We start from the raw sequence: 17,512 nt of genomic DNA on the forward strand, positions 1-17,512 counted from the left end.
ATAAGATATAAACTAAATAATTTGAACCCACCAAAACATCAAACTTTCTTCAATTGCAACTTTAAAATGGCCAAATAATGCATAATTCCCAAGCAAAAGTGAATCATTGATCAAATTTCTAAAATGGCAAAATATCGAGGACCCAATGGCAACTATTACCAAACATCCAAATCCAATTGAAACATTTAAGCACTTCAAAGGTCCCAAAAATGATAAAAGCCAAATAATGGTTCAAATTGCAAATACCTTAGGACTCAATTGCAAGAAATCAACACATATTTGGGCCTTTGTAGAATAAAAGGGAACTTGAGGGGTCAAAGTGCTAAATTCAGAAATATTGGCATGCATGCATACGTGAAGAACAAAATTTTCTGCAACAAACAAGAAACTTTCGGCAAACAACAAGGAAATTTCGGCAAGCAACAAGAAAATCTTGGTAGGCTAAGCTAGCTCATCCGCAAATTCATCTATGAATCTTTAGCTAGCAAAGCATTAAACTAACTTCAATTAAAGCATGCTTAAACAATACTTAATTAAAGTAATTTCTTGCAAGTTTACAAAACCAAAAAGCTGCTACACTTTTGTTACAAAACCAACTCAAAGATTGCTGCATTTATATATTTTTTTTTTCAAACAGATTTTGGCAAAAAACTAAAGCCAAGTTTGGACAAGTTTTATCTAGCAACATCCCCACCTTGAGTCAAACAACATAACACCCAACTTGGTTCCCCCAAACAAACCAAAACATAGCAGGAACAACATGCAAGTTCACGGCTAAAAGAAAATGCAGCTAAGAACAATAGATAAAAGCTCACGACTTAACGAACAAATGCAACAATGGAATCAAGGTATGCAAGCTCACGGCTACATAAGGAAAATGCAGCAAAGGAACTAGAGGTGATGGTTCACAGCTAGATGAAAAATGCAGCAAGGAACAAATAAAGGAAACTTCATGTATCATGGCTGGAAAATACTGGGCAAAAAGTTCAGCAGTTTTGACTCGCTTATTCTCAGCAATCATTCGACCACAGCTCAAACGTTTTAAGGATTCAAATATGCAAACTCAAACACCTAAACTCCCCTTCCTTTTCTTCTACATAAGATTAAGTGTGTCATTTAAGTGCGAAAACTCATTGAACAGCCATGGAAAAAGAAGACAGCAATAAGAATGCAACAGAAATTTCGGCCACTTGCTCATATATCTTTTAGCAAACAATCAAACGTGCTTCAAGCTTTCTTGAACCCAAACACACACAGCTTTGATCAAATACTTTCAACTCCAGGTTCACAGCCCTACACTAAGCAATTAACTACACCAACCAACCCATCAAGGCCAACAAAAATCATGATGGAAAACCATGCCAAGATCCTAGAACATATGCGCGCAAGAAAAACTGATTCAGCGACTTGAAATGATTAAATTCAGCAAGCATTGCTTTTGAATTTTAGTATTTAGCATGGCATATGCACTTAACACTTCAAATTAAAAGAAGTCTTGATTCAAAATCCTATGATACCTACAAAGGGATGACCGAATTAAAGACAAATAGGGACCTTCGTCCAAGCCTAGAATGAGGACAAGACTCTCGGCCAAGGGGAAGAAAATAAATGCAGCAACCAAAAGGAAGGTTTGACTCCAAATTTCTGTTACAAGTTATAAACTTTCGACCACAAGAATTCACATAATCCTTTGGACTAATTTCAACTAAACAGGGGCAAACGATTGTTAACCATGGAATTATTTCATACCAGTCGTTGTAACAACAGAATTGTGTTCGTGTGCCGAAATTCTAACAAGCTTCTACTAGTTTAAACCGCCAAACCCAAACACAAGGCCTTCATCCCATTATTCACTACATAAACATCAATCCTGGAAAAACCAATCGAAACCAATGAACCAGAAATGCATCAAAGAAATAAAATGCACCTTGAGGCAAACACATTTGGCATGTCGATTAACAAACAAGTAAATCAACCACTTTTGTTCCCCAAATCCAAGTTAAATCCACGGGTTTTCTTAGCAAAAACTGGAGAAAAATTAAAGCTTCCATGAACCACGCAATCCAACCATGAACCCCAGAGAAATATCGAATGAAATGCAGCAACAAAACTTTGGACTGTGAAGTGCGGCAAAACCAGATTATTTATCAGTTTCAAAACACATTTGCAGATTCAAACTCATAGTTTCCCTATCAAAAAAAAAAACACGACCTAACCAAAACTTTCTACTCTAACACACACAACACTCTCATTCAAACAGGCCAACATAACTAAGAACTCAGGAATTCTAGTAATATAGGTTAGATGTTAACGGACTAAGCAGAATAGAAAGCTACCTGTTCACAGCTGCGGATTAGACACTTCAGCCTGGATTCAATGGAAGTATTAGCGGCCAATCCTGAGCCTTAAGCTTCAGCCCGAATCACCTCCTCCACTTGCTCTCTCTCAGATTGCTCGGCCATGTTTTCTGGTTCCTTTTCCTTGTTGTTTTGCCGTATCTTCCCTCCTCAATCTTTCGTCACTTCCTTTCTTTTCGTCTGTTTTGTTTGCCTCCCGTCACTCTCTTTCTATCCCTCTGTCTTTCCTTTTCTCCCTCAGCCCCAGCTCTCTCCCCTTTCTTCACAGCTTTTTCTGGTTCTCCACTCAATTCTTACGGCTGCCCTCTTGTTCTTCTTTGTTCTCTGCCGTTTCCTTTTTCGATTTCTTGCCGTCAATCTCCTCTATCCCTCCCCTTTGCGGCTGGCTTTTCTCTAGCTTTTATATGATGTTTCTTACCCTAAGAATCCCTGGTACTTTCTCCAGTATTTGCAGCCTAAATCCCCAGGTCCTTCCGTGCAAACTGCGTAAGTCCGCAGCTTTCATGCTGCGGCAACAGTTTTCCTCTTTTTTTTTTTTTTTTCCAGCTAATTAAAACAGAAATTAATAACAATAAAAATGAAATAAATGATAATAACAAAAATTTATAATAACAGAAATTAATATTGAACAGCAAATTACAACTTCCATTTTTCATCCATTTTTTCTTTTTCCCCTTTTTTTTTTACTTTTCTTTACTAAAATAAAAAATAACAATAAAATGCAATCAAAAACACAAATGCTTGTAACCTGAAATAATCATATATATTTTTCCTCTTTTCTTTGAAAAACAATTAAAATGTATCAAAAAGTAAATAATGCCTATTACACTAAAAACTTTTTTTTCTTCAAATTTCAAACTTTTCACTTTTTTTCAAAAAATAGGCCAGTATGCATTAAACCATTTTTCCCTTTTCTCTTTCCCCCCCCCCTTTTTTTTTTTTTTTTGTTTTCACTTTCCTCTTTTTTCCTCTAAAAAAATCTACGCTAAAACTTATAAATTAACAACTACAAAAAACTAAAAAGGGAATAAAAATAAAATAAAACCTAAAAAAAACTAGACAAACGAAAATGAACCAAAATGCAAACCGTCTAAACAAAAATCAACCAATTATCACTAAAACCAAACAAACAAAATTAATTCAAAAATTTGGTGTCTACAACACTTATTGGACAAGTCCAAGTCATTATTAATCTCCTCATTTGGTTAAGTCTCGAGTACAATACAAAATCTTCTGCGCTCTAACCTGAGCCATTACAACTTATCTCAAACTCATTTATAATTTCTATTAACATCATCATACATTAAACCATGTTCCATCCAAAATTCACGAGCATTTTCTCAGGAAAAGTATCAAGTACTCAAGTACAAGAATTCAAACTAAGAAACTTCATGACTCATATCGTACACTCTTAAACGAAAATCAAAGTCATATTTTACACGTACCACTTTCAAGATTAGCGCAAATATCACTAATTTCAATCAAATCACATGCCTTTACAAAATTTGATCCAGTCAAACCATAACACAAGCTGAAACCAAAGGTTATCCATTCGAAGTTCAAAATCTTTAATAAACAAGCCACCAGCCAGAGCACCATCATCTCCAAGAATAACCAGTCTTAGGGTTTTATAGTTAAAGTCTCAAGCTCCAAGTTCAAACCCAAGAAATAAGTACAACTTGTTAATTTACGTGTCAAATGGAAACCAAGTCAATTCACATTAACTTCGTGCTCTTGAATACGGTTACTCTATATCTCAAAGTCCTTTCGGTCCGTACACCTAAAGATAGGCTCACTCTTCTTAAAAGCCAAGAATTTTAAAACATAAGAAGTGTATTTAAAGTAACCAAAAATCTGATCAAATTCAAGATTTACATTATAAAACATAAGTTCGCCATTCTTCCGAAAACTCAAGATTTTTTTTTCGTGTAAAGCATAGACAAATTCAAGTGTGAGAATACACCAATATACAATCAAGGGGGGAAAACATAGTTTCGCAAATTTTAACCTTGTATCAGCCCATCATATACAAAATTCAACAAACTCATCAGTTATTCACAAATTTTTAAATTTGAAATTCAAGTAAAATTCACATATTTACCAAAATCGGAAAATTATGCATTCTTAAAGCATATATATATCATTTCCAATCATCGTTTGAAAATAAAACTAGTACATCCTAGTTTTTCTTTAGAATTTCAAAGCAGAATTTCCCTAGGAGGTAAATGGGCAGAAAATGCATTTTATTCCTTTGATACTCTTTATCTTGGTTCAAAATCATCATACATGGAGTTTGACCATCAAATCTCGGTCTCTTATCCTCCTTAGCTAGTACTAATAATTACCTCAATTCTTTCTACACTTACAAGTGTAATGATAATTCAAATTCGTCTAATCTTTCACTACAAATCTCTCATCCCGTATTTTCCTTCAATATAACATCACCAAATTCCTCAATTTTTGTTTCTACAAGTCCCAAATAAGAAACCCTCAAATAATCAATTTCTTGAACCCCTAGGATACAATAGATCCTCGTTCACATAATATTCAAATTAATCCCACAGTTCGGCATCCTAAACTTTAAGCCTAGGATACACTACATGGATCTGAAGCCTAAGCTCTGATACCAACTGTGACGGCCCCACCTCCCCCTAAGGTGAACCAAAGGGTTCGGCGGACCGCCTGCCCAGCTCTCGCCGGGACTCAGTCACTCACTACAGTCCTCAAATAAATTACAAGGCACAACGTAAATAATACATCAAATTCTCCAAGAATTACACATCATAAGCGAAGCGGAAACTAATTCTAAGCATGGAACGTACACATACATCCACTTCAATTCCAAACAGTCACACTAGCCCAACTATTACACAAAATGAACCCAAATCTCAACTGTACAAGATATATGCCATCTAGTCACACAAATAACGTAATACAAGCGCTTCCTTTGCCTCGATCCCTGTGGGAAGAAGAAAACATTTGGGGTGAGCTAGAAGCTCAGCGAGTGAACAGTAAAATCAGTAATCAAATAAGCTTTACAATAGTGCATTTAAATGATATCAAGAATTAGTGATCAAATGTGCGTATATTGCTCTTTGGAGCCAGTGAAATCCTTGTACTTAAATATCCAATGCTCCCTTAGATTAAGTAACAGATAAACAGAATTAAGGAGCCATCGTGCTCTGAAGAATGAGTAAACAGTAGTGGAGACATTGGTTCTAAGCACAAGATTTTCCCAAGAACTCATCGGAGCCAGAATGTCATGGCACACACACAAACACAATGATATGCAATCGTGTAATCAATGCAAGAATTATTTCAAAAGTAACTTTTGGGAAGTAGTTGAGGGATCACTCACAAACCACGCCTGACGTACCTTATCCAGTATACAACATTGCCTTGCTCAAGTCGAAACCCTACATTACAAATATCAAGTCAAGCAAAGGAATTCTAATATTATCAAGCTTCTATCACCTTTTGGCACTTTAATCACAAGTATAGCTACACTTATCTGATTGAAACGAATCTTATGGCATTACGAAGCTAAAACATATACCAGCATTTCTTATGAAGACCTCCAAAGCCTAATCATACATATTCAGGGTCAAATATCGAAATCTCGAAGAGGACAGAAAACTGTCCGCAAAACATAGTCTATGAATAGTCAAGGGTATTTTGGTCAATTCACAAGCTACAGTACTCCAATCAATCTGAAATTTTGCAGGTAGGTAGTAACTCGAACTTCTACAACTTCCATGTTTTGAGCAAAAGTTGGTTCGGTCTAAAACATAGAGAAATTGGCAGTCCATGTTGAGTCCAAAACCAAGGTAAGACTAAAAGTACACTTCTAAACCAACCTTTGCAATTAACCATTACTAGCAGCAATTAAAACTAGAAATTCTACCCTAACACTAGAATAAATTCCACTAACCATATACATGCTAGAATCAAAGATGAAATCACTCAGATCAAGTCTAGAAATATCGCTAATATGGAACTTATCCTCCCAACTTCCGAATCACAAGAATTTTCATAAGATTAATCAAGATCAACTTAAATTCAAAACAATCAAATACTCTCAAAGAGTGGACAGCATTTCCCCTTAATTTTCTTATTTTCCATCCGACAAAACATTACCAATAACATCTCAATTCAACCACAATTGCACATACGGTTCGTAAACAATAAAACACATCCAATTAGGGCCACAATACCCTTCAATCAAAGCCAATTAAAAGTTTGAGAGCCAACCATAAGAAAACCCCCAAATTAAACCCTAAAACCGGAATTTCTGCACAAATAAGAAATTTTTCGCAAACAATCATAACGCACAAAAGCTCCATTTAACACCATTTAGAGCTATCAATTCAAGACCAACCCATGATTATAATATAAAATTAGAAAATCCACCAATAAATCAGAAATTCACCATAAACTCCTTCTACCCATGAAATCTTCCACAAAACAACATATTTTACCACTACAAAGCACTAATATGCCATTATTAAAACAAAAGGGAACTTTCTTATCCAACTTACCTCAAATTCAAGAAAACTAACACCTTAGAGCTTCCCTTCCAAAATCACTTCGTCAAAAACTTTAAACCTTCTTAGTACACCCTTGTACGGAGTAGTTTCCAAAACCATCAGTGAAAACTCAAGATTTTGGCAAAGATTGAAACTAGGAAAATTGAGAGCTTTTCTCTCTATGATGCACGGACAAGCCAAGTGAAGAAATGGAAGATATTTTGGCCAAAAGCTGGATAAGAATGAAGGAAACAGCCGGTCAAAGTTGATGACCGACTATGACACGTCACAATCCGACCGGATTCTTGGCCGGATTCAAGACAGTGGCAAAATTCATTTTTTTTTCAAAACTCCAAGGCAATCCGGCCAGGTATCCGGCCGGATTCACCAAAAACAAAGCGAACCAGAATTTTTTTTTCTTTTCTTCTTCCGGGCATCACATAGAAGCTATAAAACAATCAAATAGAGACTCATGGTAGGGGTAGAGGACGAGGACGAGGACAAGGAACCGAAAGGGTAACCAATGAAAATGCGAATATACAAGCCGAAACCTAAGTAGCCACAGCCATACAGCGAATAGCTGATTTATTAGAACGAATGGTCAACCAACAGGGTCAAGGCCAAGTACAGCATCCTGAAAATCATGAGGGAGATGACCGTGCCTTAGAATGGTTCCAGAAATTTCTACCGCCAAAATTTTTGGGTAGACCTAGCCCGGATATAGCGGAGAGTTGGTTGGAGCGAATGTTAGACATTTTTGCTGCGTTAGGATTCCCGGAGGAACGGCAGATAGCTTTCGCTATTTTTCTATTTGAGGGAGCGGCTCGTGCCTGGTGGAATGTAATTCGAGCCAAGTGGGATAGAGAATAAATCCCATAGACATGGGTTAATTTCACTCGTTAGTTTAATGAGAAGTATTTATCGCTGCTTGTTCAGGAAAGGCGAGAGGATGAGTTTATATGACTACGTCAAGGGACTATGAGTGTGGTGGAGTACAAGACACTGTGATGCCCCCACTTCTCCCTAAGGCGAACCAAAGGGTATCCGCGCAACGCCTACCCAGCTCTCGCCAGAACTCAAGACCAAACCCGTTCAAGCTTAATACAATATTATCTATCGCAACAAGGCAAAGTAAGAAAGATTGCTCCCATAAGTAACATTAAAATTCACACCACAAGTTCCAAAATATAACAATCATTCAACTTTTACGTTTGATCCCAAAAGACATCTCAATCCCCAAAGTACAAAATAGCGAAGAAATCTAGTCAATTACATTTGGAACCTAATACAAAAGTACTTCAAAAGGGGTTCCATCAAGTTCCACATCCTCCATCCCTGTTAAGGAAAACAAATCTACGGGGTGAGCAGAACGCTCGTGAGGCCAAGAACAAACATGCAAGCACATAGTTCAAGTAGTAAGCCCAAATAACAGGTCAAATGATACAGTGCGCGTAATTAACAATTCCAATGAAATGTAAAACAGAAACAATTCAAGGATATGATAGCTCTCAGGAGCTAAGTTCCACTTGCTTGCCAATCTCATGAGTATATCTTCCCGCAATGACTCTCCATCATCCGGGTCGATATTTCAAATCCGTAGATCTCCACTTACTTCCGTCCGTCCACCATACTCTGCACCGGGCCCAAACGGCATTTATAAGACGATACTTCACGAGTATGCCAAGCGAGATCTCTCGATAGATCAAGCTTATCATGTAATTATCACGGTTCACCGAGGTTCCCGACCAAGCCCATGCCGGCTCGAGTTCCAAGGTCGGCCTATGAGTTTGGGCGTCCCCCATGTACATTTGAGTGTCGAGGAGGTACACTCCAATGACGTATGCAGCCATAGCATACTATTTCATGTAATTCAAGCATTTGAACTTTCAAGCATTTGACATATTAAAACATTTCAAGCATAAGTTGTGGCGACCCCACTTCCCCCTAAGGCGAACCAGAGGGTTGGCGGGCCGTCTGCCCAGCTCTCGCCAGGACTCACACAAGCAACTAGCAAAAGTCCTTCCGAAGTATAACCTAATCTATTACAACATCGTTTCCCTCCAAATAGGCCGGTTTCTAGAATCACATTAACTTCAGAGATAACAGTGCCTTAAGATAGCCAACGTCGATTCTTAAAATACCTTCCCGATTACAACCCTAGAAACAAAACATATAATTCAAATACATCCTTATAAGCCAAGTAACAAATTTCATACAAGCCACATACAAATTCAAGGGTTACACTTTTCCAGCTTCAAGTGGTAACCCGAAACAAAAGCTACATTGTTTAATTCAAACTACATGCTTAAAGTACAAGTAGATCTCAAGTCTTCCTCAGTTGTCAGAACCTGTAAAAGAAAACCACAACGTGGGATGAGCTACACAGCCCAGTGAGGTTCCAAGACGCTCTAACAGTTCAAAATAGGTCAAGTAAGTTGTGCATATCATATGCATGATTCTAGATTACACAATGGCAAGTTACCATGAGGTGATAATCATTACACGGGTAATTGCTACTTTGAAAACACATGTAGAACTAGTACTTTTGGAATGAATGGCCATATAAATATATTTTCATAAATTTTCAGTCAAACAAATAGCGGCTCGTCCGACTAGAAGGACATTACAAGGATTGCTTCATCTCAGAGGTTAATGCTCATGAGGAGTCTTATCCGAGAATGCCAACTAGGAGAGCAATAACATTATTAATAGCAAAGCAAACACAAAAGGATACGGTGTTCCAGTGAAACTTTGTCGGTCATCTGCACCTTATAACTCCCGGATCTCCACGGTTGACTGGCCATCACCTTATCCCTCCAGTGGTAATACTCGAGTATACCGAAACGGTTGTCCAGGGTTCCAACCTACCCGACCGAGCCCAGTCCTGGCTCGAGTAGGTCAGTAACCGAGGCGGGGCCCAAGTTCAGCTTATAGCTTACAACATGCACAGGTAACAAAGTAATTCGACAAAAGTAAAATTCATCATTTGAATAGGTCGAGAGAGGTAAAGTACACACTCGCCTAACAATGATGGACAACTTCATATGAGCATATAATTTATGATAATCAAGAAATCAGTAACCACATATATTAGAAAACGGTAAGTAAACACGGTAGACGGTAAACGATAAACGGTAAACGGTAAACGGTGGTAATTACGGTTAATTGGTAGACATATGTCATTTTAATAGGCCGCCATTGGCCGTTTTGCACTTTTACCACGTAAGAGTCGAGGAGATTCACCCCAACGACGCAACCACATTTAGATTCACAGATTCATTAGTTATGGTAGTTGATTCACGAGTCGAGAGATTCACCCAACGACGCAACCACATTTAGATTCACAGATTCATTAGAAAATATTTCACACACTTCACCACTCGAACGGCTAGTGTGATAAAGTACACACTGCGCACTTCGATGGATCGGAACTCATTTTCCAAATTGTCACATAACGAGTTACAAGAGCACTTTAACCGAATAAGCATAAAATAAGCAGGCTAAGCACATATTGAGTTTACAAGATTATTTGATAGGGTTAATCATTTAACCAATTCATGTCGATATGCAATGCATATATATATTTCTTAAATAGGCACGAGTATGGTAAATACTTAACGATCATGAAATGAGCATGTCCTAGACTTACTCAATTACGTATTCCTATATGGAACACTCACCTAGTCAAACAAGGGCAATAGGTTCAATTTGAAGTTCAAGCGTCATCTGTCGGATCCTCTTAAAGGTCCTCGCGTGCGCCTGAACGAATAGTAATAGTCTATCATATACAATCCCTACTATTGCTGAAAATCGTGTCATAGTACAAACTTAGGAAAAATCTCGTGAACAAGTCTTAATTATCCTAAATCTAAATTCTCAAGCGGGGTTTCAAGGTACAAGAGAAATTAAGTCTACATCATGAAATTCAAGGATAAGACATTTGAATATTATCGAAGGAATAAGGAGTACTTGAAAAAACTCCATTTCCTTGGAATACGGAAAATTTCAGTTTTGATGCAATACTTTGAAAAATCGTAGCTCACCTTTTACATGTCAAAGATTGGAAAACTTGCTACCGTTGGAAACTTCCTTCAAAATGCTAAAAGTTCCTAGAATACACTTTTTCATGATTCTAAATGGAAGATAGTCAAAATGGGCTCAAAGTTACTGTTTTGGTTCATAAGGCAGATTTAAGTTAGTTTTTGGCCAACTTTGGAAATTCGGAAAAATTCACTTGTTTGGAAATAGCTTTTGAAATTTGCAACTCTATTAGTGTTGTAATTCAAGAGTATAACAAAACAAATGGAATGAGGAACGGAGTTTTGAGCACCAAGATACGGTAGCTCAAAGTTACTAAAATTTTCTTGTTAAACAAGGGTTTTCCAAAATCAAGTCTCGAACTTTGGTAATTTATTTGACCCATGAATCGGTCTCGGAATAACACCATAATTAGCAGTATAATACTACCATATAAGGGTTGTTCCTCTACCAAATTTCATGGAAAAATAACTTCGGAAAGGTGGTCAATCAAACACCTAAAATTTCGCAAATACTAAGACAAAACTGCCTTGAACCTTTTGTTTTTCCATTTCAGACATTTGGTCAAAGAAAATTCCTCCAAACCTGGTTCATTTGTTTAGGCAAAACTTAAAGAACGTTCATGGTGCATTTGGTAAGTGTTTAGCATCAAAATATTCAGTTAGCAAGTCTTTGCCAAACCTTGCATCAAATCTGTCTAAAAAATCAGGGTTTTCAAGGACAGAGCAGGTTTCATATTTTGATCACAGATCACTCAAATTAGCTTGGAATTTGGCATGGTTTAAGGTGTTGGAAAACACCTTCATAGAGCTATAATTTCACAGAAGAAATCATTTTGAAATTCGGCACACAACTAGCTCGAATTCGAGTCACAAGTTACAGCCTCAGCATTTTGTTCTTGTAAAGCAGAGAAACAGAACAGCCGACTTAAAATAGTTGGTTTGGCTCACATACATGGAACCAGAATGTGAATTTTATATCGTCGGAAAGGTTGGAATATCTAGTTTCAAATGCCACTGACGGCACTCGATTTCGACATCAGAGTTCAAAATTATGGCCGAAATACGAAAGCTGGTCAGAGCATTTCGAAAATAGTTCCAGATTTACTAGCTTTGTTAAATCGATTTATTTGACCAACCAAACCTCGATATTTTTCAATGAAACTTTGTACACCATATATTCAACATATCAACATGATATACAAGTCATGAAACTCTCAAAATTTTGCAAAAAGGGTTGCGATTAAAACAGGGCAAATCTGAACATTTTTGAACGATGCATCTTTTGGAGTCTAGACTAGCTAGGTATCATTAATCTACCTATTTAAACACTAAACTAGCATTATATCCATCATCAATCCAAGGGTGGGAGTTCATAGAGCTCACCATCAAAATTTTCCGACATGAAATAAAACAAATAACATGTAATTTTGGCAAATAATTCCACCACAATAAATCTGTCATCGGCTAAACAGAATTTCCAGTAGCTAATTGGTCATAAAACCAACTTTTTACTCGGCTAATACATGATATTAAGTACTCAAATCCGACAAGCAAATACTTGACTAGCTAATCAGATCATCCAAGTCATTGTGGGAATTCATAGAGCCCACTCACCAAGTTTCCATTAAAACTCAAAAGAGCCACCATCGGCTAAGCTGGAAAAATTGCAGCAAATAGATAGTTTGGTATACGAACCTTTCCCTAACAAAATTCATTACTTTGTTCACCCAAACTCAGCATGCATACAGTGATTATTGTGTTATGAGTATATTGAACTGCAATACGAAATTTTGCAGCCAAGGTTTGAAGAGAAAAACTGGAAATTCTTTCTTTCCCTCTCTCGGCCAACTCAACAGATTTCCAGCAATTAGATTGGTCATAAATCCAACTTTTCCTTTGGTTAATTCATGGTATTAGGTGCTAAAATATAACATGCAAATACTTAACTAGCTAATCAATATTTCTAGTTCAAAATCGGATTCAAACAACAGCCATAACCATCCAAGAAAACCAGAAATTCTGTTTGCTACCTTCGGATGAGCTTGCATGCGGCCAGATTGTTTTTCATTCTTATTTTTCTAGCATAACCGATCCAAGGGGCTGCATGCAGAGCTTAATTACCTTGATCTTAATTAGTTAAACGCATCTATCAGCTCACACTACTACAAAGAGACAGAATTAAATCTACATTTCCCAAATCAGTTCCTCGGCAGAAATGTTTTGCCCAACAGAATTTTCTACTGCTTTGGGTTTCATCATCTGATTACACAAATTAACACATGCAAGGCCACGGCTGACTTAAAATACCTCTGATCATCCACAATTTTATTCCAGAAAATTTACCTCAAAGCAAGCTGAGCTCACACACGAAAATCTGAAAAATTTCTGCTCCCTCTCGGCTCTCACACACACTGGTTGGTCCTGTGCTCGGTTTGCAGCTGGAAATGGTGTTGTGGTCAAGATGGTTGCAACTGGGAAATGTTGGTCTGGAATGAACGAAGATGGTGATGATCAGCAGCTTCGCCGACTTCCACTTGCCCTCCCCTCTCTATCCTCTAGCTCGGACAGAACCAGAAATGGTTGCAGCTCGCGGCTTCTTCCCTCGATCGTGAAGTGCGACTCTCCCTCACTCTCTCCCTTTGTCGACAATGGTAAGGCAGAGTGAAATGTAGTTGTGGTTTGAAATGTGAAGTGGAAAAGAAATGAAGAGGGTGCCGTGGTTTAGGAGATGGTTGAGTGTGGAAGTTGGTTTACGTATAGAATTGGTGAGGTTTTGATTGGTCAATTGGGGCGGTACTGAATTGGTGAGGTTGTGATTGGTCAATAGAAATGAGATGATGCAGAGAATGAAATGAATCTGTGGTCTTAAGCCGTGAAATAGATTGGACGTATGGTGGTGCCGTAGTTTGTGAGAGTGGTTTACGTGTGAAAATGGATTGCGTATCGAAATGGTTAATAGTAATTGTGATTTGATTTGTGTCAGACGTCTTGTTTGGTTTGCATGGAAAGGTAAGGGTATTTTAGTCTTTTCACTTTGCTTCCTAATCTCAACTTAATTTCTCGCATCCGACTTAATTCTAAAAATTATCTCCAAGTGCAATTCAAACGCCTAACAATACCCTAATATACCTAAACCATTTTTTTATCGAGCAATTATCGATTAAACGTGAATATTAAGGTTCCTAGAAACTCTTATATTATTTAGCGATTAAATTAGTTATAAGTATTTCCAATTATTATTTCTCAAGAATTAGCGTTAGTCTAACGCGAAATTTATCGATTTAGTGATATAAAGGCAAGTGAAATAATTATTTAATCCAATGGTGTCAATTTGCACGTATAAATTATTTTTACTCACTTATTTGAAAACAAAGAAAGATAAGGATATATTTATTGAATTTTTACACATTATGTATGTTTAGTATATTAGAATCATATTTATCTAAAATTCATTGGTTTTCATTTTAACGCGGAAATTCTTATTAACATTTAATGTTAGCAACTAATTGGAATTAATTATTGAAATTCAAGAAATTTTATATAATTAATCTACTCAGGTAGTATTAATTTTAACATAGAGAAGACTAAGTATTTTAGCATTTTATGTTAAGGCGATAAATTATTCTAACTCCAAAGATTTTAATTTAGTCTAACAAAACCAAGAAATTTCATAACTTAGGAAAATTATATTATTTCTCACATGAAAAGTGTTTTTACGAACTTATTTGGAAACAAGTGAAAGTAATGCTAGAAATTATTAAAGAATTAAATAAAATGCAAATGAAATATGCACAGGTTTATATATATATTTTTGGGGTCCTCACATAAGTGATTCATTTCAAATGAGAACGAGTACGATAAAGTACACACTCGACTCCATTTTCCAAAATCTCAAGTCATCGATAGTAAACAAGCATGTATAAAGTTCACAGGAGTTCAAGTGGTCACACACTTGACACTCACCAAGTAAAACAAGAAGAAAAAGGCACTTGAAGTTCAAGCGTCCACCGTGGGATCCTCTTGAAGGTCCTCATGTGAGCCTGAGCAATTAATAATTAACAATCACATATAAACCCCAATTATTAAGAAAGATTGCACATTTGTTTGATCTCAAAAAATTTCACGAAAATGAGGCTTAATTATTCGTAAATTGAGACTCAAAACTGGGGTTTTAAAAAACAAGAAAAATCTGATTCCTATCTTTGAAATCTAGTGTAAAACGATCAAGTGATATCGAAGGAATAAGGAGAATTCGAAAGAACTCCATTTCCTTAAGATTCGAAAATTTCAGTTTTGATACGAGATTTTTGAAAAATCATATCTCACTCTTTACAACCCCAAAATTGGAAAACTTGGTACCATTGGAAACATCTTTCAAAGTACTAAAAGTTATTACAAGACAATTTTCCATGATTCCAAACGGAAGGTATTCAAAAATTGGCTCAAAGTTACTGTGTTGGGATTGGTTTTTGGTAAAGTTTGGAAATTTGGAAAAATTCACACAGTACAAACCAGCCAGTGAAATTTGCAACTCTATTAGAGTTGTAATCCAAGTTTAAAATGGAACAAGCGGAATGAGAAATGAAGTTTTGAGCACCAAGATACGGTAGCTCAAAGTTACTAAAATTTCCTTGCTAAACAAGGGTTTTCCAAACTCAAGTCATGAACTTTGGGAGATTAGTTGAGTAGCCAAACGGACTCGGAATGGCACCAAAATTAGCAGTATCATACTACCATATAAGGACTATTTCTCTGCCAAATTTCATGGATAAATAAGCACAGGGAAGGTGGTTAACTAAATCACCCAAGTTTCTAAAATTTCAAGGCAAAACTGCCTTGTATACAAAATGTCCTTTTTCTAAGCTTTTTGGGCACATGAAATCCTTGCAAACATGGTACATTTTAATAGACAATGTTTATTAAACATCAAAGATTTGTTTGATGGTGATTAACACCAAGAATCTCGAATTAACAAGTCTCAATCGAGTTTAGTAATAATTCTGCCCAAAAGGAGAGTTTTCCTTCAAGAAGTTATTTTCGAAATACGGCCACAAATCACTCAATTCAACTCGGAATTGGACGTGGTTGTTGGAGTTGGAAAAAACTTTCATTAATCTACAATTTCTCAGAAAATACCATTTTCAAAATCCATCCACAACTAGCTCACATTTGAGCATCACGTTGTAGTTCATGTTCTGCCCTGTAGTGAACCAATGAAATAGGACAGCGAATGGTTTGGCGTACACAAGTGGAACCAAAACGTGCATTTTATACCAATAGAAATCTGGGAATGTCTAGTTTCCAGTGCCACAAATGGCACTAAATTCAACATCGGAGTATTGAGTTATAGCCGAAACAACAGGACTGCCTGGGCAATCTGTGAAAATTTTCCAGTTCTGCCAAGCTTTGGAAATCAACACATTTGACCAACCAAATCATGTTATTTTTCAACGAAACTTTATACACTATCCATATAACATGTATACATCATAAAAAAGCCATTAGAACCTCAAAATTTCGCACCAAAGTGCACGAATAGGGCAGGGGTAAAATGGTCACTTTTTCTCATTGCACCATCCTTGAGTTTCTATCAACAACCCAACGTTATTCCACTTATATAAGCACTAAACCAACATTAATTTCATCATCAATCACCAAGTCTGTCCATCCAACCAAAGTGGGAGTTCATAGAGCCCACACAACAATTTTTTCAATATAAACAAGCTACCCATATGCATGCATGAGTTTAAATGAGCTCTACTACTTCCATAAATTAAGTTTCCAAGGGTTGATCGTTGCTTACTTGTTTAGATGAACCAAGCAGAAATTTCGGTCCAAATGTGCTCAAGAAAAACTATGGACAGCAGCTCCTTTTCTTAGCTAGATGTAATCTCCAAGTGTTAAACTAAGTGTAGTCAAATTTTGGTGGAGTTTGGTGGTGTTTTGTTGAAGAAATGAAGATGGAATTTGAAGAGCTTTGATGTTGTTTTTTTCTTCCTTTGACCGGCTGTGCTTGGAGTGAGGAGAGAGAGTGGTTTGATCAAATGAAGCTTCCAAAAGAAGCTTTAATGTGTGGCCCATGTGTTTGTCCAAAAGTCAACTCTCCCTCGCGCGCATACGCGAGCGTTTTGTGCTCGATTCCTCTCGAGTTTATTTTACTAGTGCACTAAACCTTTAATGCACTTATTTTCATATAAATATTATTCACTCTTAATTGTCCCAAAATAAGGTCTAAAGTCCCTCAATTAAATTGCGAGTGTGAAAACGCGTATTTCCAATTTAAGCGCGATAAAGTGAAATCTCCAAGAAATTCTTATAACGATGGTACTAATAACTATCACTTGATTACTTAAGCACAAAAACACCTATTTTAAAACCATTGTAGCCTCTAAGTTTTCAAGTTTATTGTATCCTCGAATCGATTAATGACTCCAATCGCGTATTCACTATTTTCACTTAACGAGCTTCCAAAAATTAAATTTTGAAACAAGTCACTTTAAAAATATAACGAAGCTATAGACCCATGTAATTAGGTCTAAAGAGGTTAGAAAATAATATTCGGGACAAACGGGCCATTAAATATTTAAAT

The 17,512-nt window shown here is 36.6% G+C and overlaps 1 long non-coding RNA gene across 1 annotated transcript; it reads right to left on the reverse strand.

Annotated features, from left to right (window-relative positions):
* Positions 1–8,891: 8,891 nt before the first annotated feature.
* LOC140016149 (uncharacterized) lies at positions 8,892–13,756 on the reverse strand. The gene is made up of 2 exons (XR_011822510.1): positions 13,267–13,756; positions 8,892–10,642 (listed from the first exon to the last, which is right to left on the reverse strand). It is a non-coding gene; the product is annotated as an uncharacterized lncRNA (long non-coding RNA).
* Between the last annotated feature and the right edge of the window lie 3,756 nt (positions 13,757–17,512).

This window comes from Coffea arabica, chromosome 10c, assembly GCF_036785885.1.
Source record: "Coffea arabica cultivar ET-39 chromosome 10c, Coffea Arabica ET-39 HiFi, whole genome shotgun sequence".
NCBI classification, from domain to species: domain Eukaryota; kingdom Viridiplantae; phylum Streptophyta; class Magnoliopsida; order Gentianales; family Rubiaceae; genus Coffea; species Coffea arabica.